The following is an 8,316-nucleotide window of genomic DNA, read 5'->3' as shown; positions in this document are numbered from 1 at the left end:
ATGGTGTAAAAGTTAACTTATTTCAATAATTCAACTAGAATATGGTGTAAAAGTTAATTTATTTCAATAATTCAACTAGAATATAGTGTAAAAGTTAATTTATTTCAATAATTCATATAGAATATGGTGTAAAAGTTAATTTATTTCAATAATTCAACTAGAATATGGTGTAAAAGTTAATTTATTTCAATAATTCAACTAGAATATGGTGTAAAAGTTAATTTATTTCAATAATTCAACTAGAATATGGTGTAAAAGTTAATTTATTTCAATAAATTCAACTTAAAAGGTGAAACTAATACATGTGTATTAGTCTCATTACAGGCAAAGCAAGATATGTTAAGCCTTTATTTGTTATAATTTTGATGATTGAATTGTTTGATTTCATAATATATTCTAATTTTTTGAGATTTTTTATTTGGGGTTTTCATAAACTGTGAGCCATAATCACCAAAATTATAACAAATAAATGCTTGAAATATCTCACTTTGAATGTAGTGGGAAATAATATATTTATTTCACCTTAAGTTGAATTTACTACGAATTAAGTTTTGCAATATATTCAAATTTTACGACCTCCACCTGTATATTATGACATAAATAAATAAGAGGATAATATGTGTCTGTTGATGAAGCAGCTTGGCCCCCTGCAGGGGCAGGTTGCCCAGTCCTACCCCCTACAGGGCTTTGAACTGGACTCAAGAACTTTTGTTGTGACTCCAATTTCCTACCCCATGTGAAGGTCCCGACACCTCGGAAGTTGGCTCAAACAGACAACTGGACTCAACAACTTTTGTTGTGACTCCAATTTCCTACCCCATGTGAAGGTCCCGACACCTCAGAAGTTGGTTCAAACAGATTTGAATCAACGAGAGCACCCTATGGGGTGATTTGGAGGTCTGTGACAGTCATGACAAATGTCTGATAATGACATTTGGCCCGAGTCACATCCGACTGTAAATTACTTTTTGTCTCTCGCCTGATTGGTGTATTCTTGCTTTAACTTCTTGTATAAGAAGCTTGTTTCATTTTCACTCGGTGTCAGCCCACCGAACAAGACACTGTCTGTATCTGTCTGCTGAACGCCGGCTAGAATAAAATCTCTCATCACACAGCGGACTCTTGAACTGGACTTTGTAATATTCTTCAACAATTTGGTGCTGTGACCCGGATGACAATAGACCTTCGATGGAAACTCCTGTTCCAGAACAACGGCGCAATCAGCGACTCTATCTAAAATTTTATTGGTAAGGGATCCACTTAAAAATCCTAAATTATTGTTGCTGAGTTGTTGTCGAAAGTCTGTGAATTGGAGTGCCGGAGAATGGTTGACGTCATCCTGAGATTTTAGGTAAGTCCGCTGTGTGGTTGTGAAGGTTATTTTTATTATTTTGTGTTATTGGGAACGTTATTGTAGAGATGTTTTTAGGAACGCTGGCAATTTCATAACACTTGAATTTGATTGTGTTGTGAGAATGTTCTGCTCCTCCTGCCTTAAGAATCTGACTCGCTCTTCTAAAAAAGGTTTAATATCTCGGGTAACATTAAAGAGAGAAATGGCCAAGAGCGCCATGGTTGGTCTGGTACCAATAAAAAGATAGTCCAGGGGGACTATTCTTATGCATATGCAGGACGTGGGGTCCGTAAGTGTTGGAACACTTATATATTTGTGAGAAATAGACGTGGGGATGACACGCTCTCCCAAATGGAGTATATTTCATTTCTGCAAGAATCGACTCGCTCTTCTTTGCATCAACAGGAATGATTTATATGCTCAGGTAGACTGATAGTTGGAAAGTTTTTGGGAAGTTTTTCAGTTCTTTAAATACATGGATGGTAATCACGGTACCGATAGTTTTATTTGTTAGTTTGTTAGTTTGTTACTTAGTTAGTATTAAATATTGTTAAAATAACTAAAAAGCACTTCAAACTCCCTCAGATTTTTGGAGGGATGAAGGTAGACGCCGTAATGCAGAATCTCAAATAGCTTCGCTTACTGATCAAAATAAAAAGCTGATGGCTAGAAGGATTTAAAAACACAACGCAGACGAAAAAGAAATTAGAGAACCAGTTAAATGATAAAATCAAAACCTTTATCCGGTGAAACTGATTAAAGAATCAAATGACGATGACACTTCTGATGACGACTGGATTTTACAAAAATCCAAGATCTGTTGCCTACAAAATTTGGAGCCAAATAATGGTAAGAGATTTTAAATTAATAAACAAAATGGCTAGAGGAAACAGCGGTTAAACTAACTTTGCCACATGATTTGAAAAGTAAAGTACTTGATGCGCAAAGTACTTGATGCTTGTAGAATTCCCTTTTAATCCCACAGCTGTTGCCAAAATCACACCAGAGCAAGCTCAGACCTTTTTTTCACAGTATTTATTGCCTTAACAGTTCAAAGGGAAAATTGATAATCCCAGGGAACTTTATGCTAAAACAATTTTGACAGCAAAAGAGAATTGTGGTCTGTCACGAGATCAGATTGATGGATTCCCTCCAGGGTACAAGCAAAATATATATTTGCTAATTGCCCTCCACAAAGGGTAGGCCTGGATAACGCAAAAAAAAGAATCTGAAATGTATGAAAATACTAATGTCTTTTTCAAAAGTGTTTCCTACACAGGTTGAGCGCTGAGAGGAGGCGCAGAGGAAACAGCCAATGATCGGCTCCCATTGGGGTGAGCCAAATCAGAACATCCCAATTTACATAATCTTATCCTGCCTATGGTACCTTCATAATTTAATTGCATGGAAATCTGTCTGTGACCCAACTATAACGTCTCTGAATGCATGTAAAACTAATCTCTAACTAGAGGTGTCAAGTAACGAAGTACAAATACCTCATTACCTTACTTAAGTAGAACTTTTGGTTGTGTATGCTTCACTGGAGTAATTATTTTTCAGACGGTTTTTACTTTTACTCCTTACATTTTCACGCAATTATCTTTACTTTTTACTCCTTACGTTTTTAAAAACAGCCTTACTCTATTTCATTTCGGCCTTTAAAAAAACTATCCAGTTAAATTGTGCCATCCGGATAGAGTGAATTTGGTTGTGGTTGGATGAGAAGTATAAACATATTTGGTTTGTACGTGTCTGGTCTCTGAAACACATGTTAATGCTCAATAATGCACATATATGGTTCTTTAGTATATTTGCATTATACTAAGATGCATTCATTTTCAATGGCTTTTAGCCTTAATGGTTTTTCCCCACTTATATTACTTTTACTTTTATACTTTAAGTACCTTTGAAACGAGTACTTTATACTTTTACTTGAGAAAAAATAAATAAAATAAAATAAATAAATTTTGAGTTGATACTTCAACTTCTACAGGAGTATTTTTGAACTCTAATATCTATACTTCTACCTGAGTAATGAATGTGAATACTTTTGACACCTCTGTCTTTAACACTCGTCCTGACCTTTCCTGTTTTCCTCACTGACGGCTCTGCTTATAAAAATGGAATACCATACGCAGGTTATACAATTTGTGATAATTCTTAATTGTTGAAAGCGCCCTCCTCCTCCAACTCCACCCAAGTAGATGAAACTATATACTGATCAAAAGGTAAAACTGTTACAATCTATACAGATTCCAGATATGCTTTTGGTTGTGTATATTGTATTTTATAGATTTTATATTTTGTGGGCGAACCGAGCATTTTATCATCCTCGGAGACACCCGTTAAATGTGGTTAATTGATTGGTGAACTGTTACAAGCCTGTCAACTACCTTCATCTATTGCTTTGTTAAATGTGAAGCCCACACCCAGTCCAACCCTGTTTTCACTAGGCAATGCTTCAGCTGACCATGCAGCAAAAGAAACTGGCAAATTTGGCTTACCTGTCTATGTAAAACTTTGCCCTTCTATACCCGCTAACGACCTGGTTTCTCCTAATGATGTAGCTCTCCTACAAGAAGACTACTGAGGTGAAGAAAAAAACGGATTGTAGCATTCCCATGGTTGTAAAAATGTAAATAATTTGTGGGTCAGCAACGACGGCCGCGTTGTTGCACCCACATCCTTGTACCCGTAATAGCTGATCACAGTTAGCAATCACAGATGAGAAAAAGGGGGAATGTGTCAGATAGTGTTGAAAGACTGATAAGCTCCAAGATTTGCATCCTATAAAAATATTGCAAACATTATCAACACCTTCCCCCCACCGTGATTTTTTTTTTGGAAGCTCTGCAAATAGACATTATGTGAGGGATATGAAAATGTTCATGTATGAAAATGTTTTTGTATGTGCAGAGAATTTTAAACTGGACTTAAATGGACAATATTGACACCTGTTAACACCCATTAGGAAGCACAAAACTCACGCCTCATGAAAGGTTTATGGATAGACCTATGACCATACCAAGCAATTCAGTTCTGTATATATGAAGAAGATGGACTTCCATGCCATGGATGAATCCATGATATCATTCTGTTGTACTCTAAACTTCTGCTGTTCAGTCAATCCACAGAAAAGTAAAAGCTGTCCAGTCTCTTCTTAGTGGCAAACCATGCCACAACCCGGAGACTGGGTTTGTGTCGGAGAGGGCCTCGGTGGTCCAGGGCTCAGCACGTCCTGCACCACCGACACTCAAGGGTGGGGGGCGCTGGCCTGGTTCCACGCGTCCCACTGCGGGAGCATAGCTCCTCGACCATGCACCGGAGACCGGCCGATTCCTTCTTCTTTCTGTGGTAAAGGGAAAGCCCAGCTCCAACACCCAGGACCTCCACGACTGGTGGAGGAGCGGAGGAGCGGAGGAGCAGAGGAGCAGCACAGGCCCCGCAGACCCCCACAAGCGAGACAATTATGGTGTAGCATCGAGATGTGACTCCACATACTCTCCTTCTGAAGAACCGCTTGTTAAGCCTAAAACAAGCCAAAAACCACTGCCCGATTCCATTGAGGATTCGGCAAGGACCGCAACAGGGGGCATGCCGATGCTCTCACGGGAGATGGCTGCTCTAGGGATGATGGCCTTGCGGAATCGTGCTACATTGGACTACTTACTAGCTTCTCAAGGGGAACTTGTGCTGTCATTAAAACTGAATGTTGTACATTTATACCCGCAATGCCACAGTCCAAGAAATAACGCATCACTTGAAAGACATTGCTAAAACGTTACATACAACTGTCACAACTAGTTTTTTGATTGCTTTAAAGAACAGTTAGGACACGTTGGTTACTTGATATTTGAATTTGTTTTGTTGGCTTGTTGTTATTTGACTTCTGATCACATGTTTAAGGTTCACTTGCAAAATATGTATCACTACTCCACTGTAATTCAACAAAAAAAAAAAAAAAATTGTGAATTGATGAAGCAGCTTGGCCCCCTGCAGGGGCAGGTTGCCCAGTCCTACCCCCTACAGGGCTTTGAACTGGACTCAAGAACTTTTGTTGTGACTCCAATTTCCTACCCCATGTGAAGGTCCCGACACCTCGGAAGTTGGCTCAAACAGACAACTGGACTCAACAACTTTTGTTGTGACTCCAATTTCCTACCCCATGTGAAGGTCCCGACACCTCAGAAGTTGGTTCAAACAGATTTGAATCAACGAGAGCACCCTATGGGGTGATTTGGAGGTCTGTGACAGTCATGACAAATGTCTGATAATGACATTTGGCCCGAGTCACATCCGACTGTAAATTACTTTTTGTCTCTCGCCTGATTGGTGTATTCTTGCTTTAACTTCTTGTATAAGAAGCTTGTTTCATTTTCACTCGGTGTCAGCCCACCGAACAAGACACTGTCTGTATCTGTCTGCTGAACGCCGGCTAGAATAAAATCTCTCATCACACAGCGGACTCTTGAACTGGACTTTGTAATATTCTTCAACACTGTATTGATTCAATACTGAACGCAACTTTTAATTCCCAATTACGGAAAAATTCCGTATTTCAAGGAACGGGTGGCGACGCCTAGCTGGAGCCCATCCCAGCTCTCCTCAGGGATACACCTGATGGTCCATTGCAGGGCCACATATAGACAAACAACCCAGGTTAGGGTCCAGTTAACTCAGTGGTTCACAAACCTTTTCTTTTTGGTGCATAATAAAACATTTTTTCCCCATGCACCATCAAACACCTGTCCATGATGCTCTGAGGTGATACAAGAGTCTCTTGGAGCCCTGGGCAGAAATTCACATGGGGCCCTCCAACTAATTAATCAAACTTAAAAAAAGATACAAAGAAACATTTATTCAAAATACAGATGCGAATAAACATGTAGATATGTACATTTATTAATATATGAAGATATATAGATTTATATTATGGATATAGATATATTATATGTAGGTATGTATATGGATATATTGAGTTATATTATATGTACAGTATTTATATATCTATATCTCTATTAACATATTGATTTATAGTTATATGTAGATATGTCGATATATAGATTTATAGTAATTTTTATGTATATAATTGGAGGTAAATATATGAACCAGTATATATAGCATATCTACTCTTATATAGTTATTCAAGTATATTGTTATATCATTGCTGTCTATTGTTCTCTATTATATTGTAGTATTATAGTAAAGTAATGATAATGTAATATATACATTATAATTACTTCTATTATTACATACATACATAGTAGCACAACTTAATGCTGGGGGTTTGTTTTATTTCCTTTTGTTTGCCTTGATTTGTTTCGTTTTTGACTATTTATACATATAATTGAGTATTATATCACTATATTGACAGTTATTAAAGTAGGTATGTGTGTTTTATTTAAAACTTATTAAAACTCTTGTTATATGTATGAATGTATGTAAGATTCATACATATATATATATATATATATATATATATATATATATATATATATATATATATATATATATATATATATATATATATATATATATATATATATAATCTGTGATCGATTGGAGGAAGCTTGCTTATTCTCTGAGCTGAACCTCACTGGCTCTGTCCAGATTTCCATCCGTCTGATCTTTTTCACCCCGGACATTGATGTGCAGGAGCTGCTCTCCAGCTCTCCAGCTGGTTCTTGTACATCTCCATCTGACTCATTCTGAATTTAAGTTGTTTTTGGGTCGTCCTCAGTAATTCCTCCCTCCCCGGAGCAGCTCCCTCAGGAGACACGTTGTGGATTATTTCTTCTCACTCTTTTGCTCCTTTTCCCTCATAAAAGCTGCAGACTCCAGTTCTCACATGACCCTGAATTTAATGAAGTAGTTATAGAAATTAGATACATTAACTGGTATGATTATATGCATTTCTCCAAGAATCAAGCTCAAGCTCAATGATGAGATAAATGACGGAAATAATATGCAAAAACATGGAGACGCATGAATATATTTACAAGGGTTTGCAGTTCAAGCGATGCTTAATTGGCCATTGTTTTAAAAGGTAACAGTGACACCTTGTGTCAGAGTTTGGGACAAAGGTTAATTCATCTTTGTGTTCTGCTGCATTGCCGGTTAATTATTACCTAAGACACAGCAGCAGTGGACCTTTTCCATGTTGTCTTCCTAAAGCATCAGTAATACATACAGTATATGCACACCTTATGTAACCACACATGCACAAATCTTCATAATTCTACATCCACTGAGTTGTTCTAAAGATGGTAAATTCCCTGCGTTCCCATGGCTCTTCCCCAGTCTTATTGGCCACTAGAGGCCCGTTCATCCATCCACATACTCGTTCACACGGCGCTCTAATCGTCTACATCAGGGATGGGGAGTCCAGTCCACGAGGGCCACCGTCCTTCTCCATGTGCCCCTGTTTCATCACACCTGATTCAAATGAAAGGTCATCAAGGTCTGCAGGAGCCTGTTCACGACTCAGTCGTTTGTATCGGTGTTGCTGAAACCTGCAGCACAGCAGCCCTCAAAGACCCGGACTGCACAACCCCGATTCAAAGAGATCCACAAGTACATTTTTGTACATTATCTGGTTGTAATTCCATGTATGACACTTTTATTTTGAAATGCCTCGTGTGTGTATATATATATATATATATATATATATATATTACATTTCATGACATTTTTATTTTGAAATGCCTCGAATTACATTTCATAACACTTTTATTTTGAAATGCCTCGTTTACGTATTACACTTCATGACACTTTTATTTTGTAATTCCATGTATGACACTTTTATTTTGAAATGCCTCGTATTACATTTCATGACTTTTATTTTGAAATGCCTCGTATTACATTTCATGACACTTTTCTTTTGAAATGCCTCGTATAGATGTTACATTTTGTGACACTTTTATTTTGAAATGCCTCGTATTACATTTCATGAAACCTTTATT

Source organism: Cololabis saira, chromosome 24 (genome assembly GCF_033807715.1).
Source record: "Cololabis saira isolate AMF1-May2022 chromosome 24, fColSai1.1, whole genome shotgun sequence".
Lineage (NCBI taxonomy): Eukaryota > Metazoa > Chordata > Actinopteri > Beloniformes > Belonidae > Cololabis > Cololabis saira.
This window is presented reverse-complemented; position numbering follows the sequence as displayed.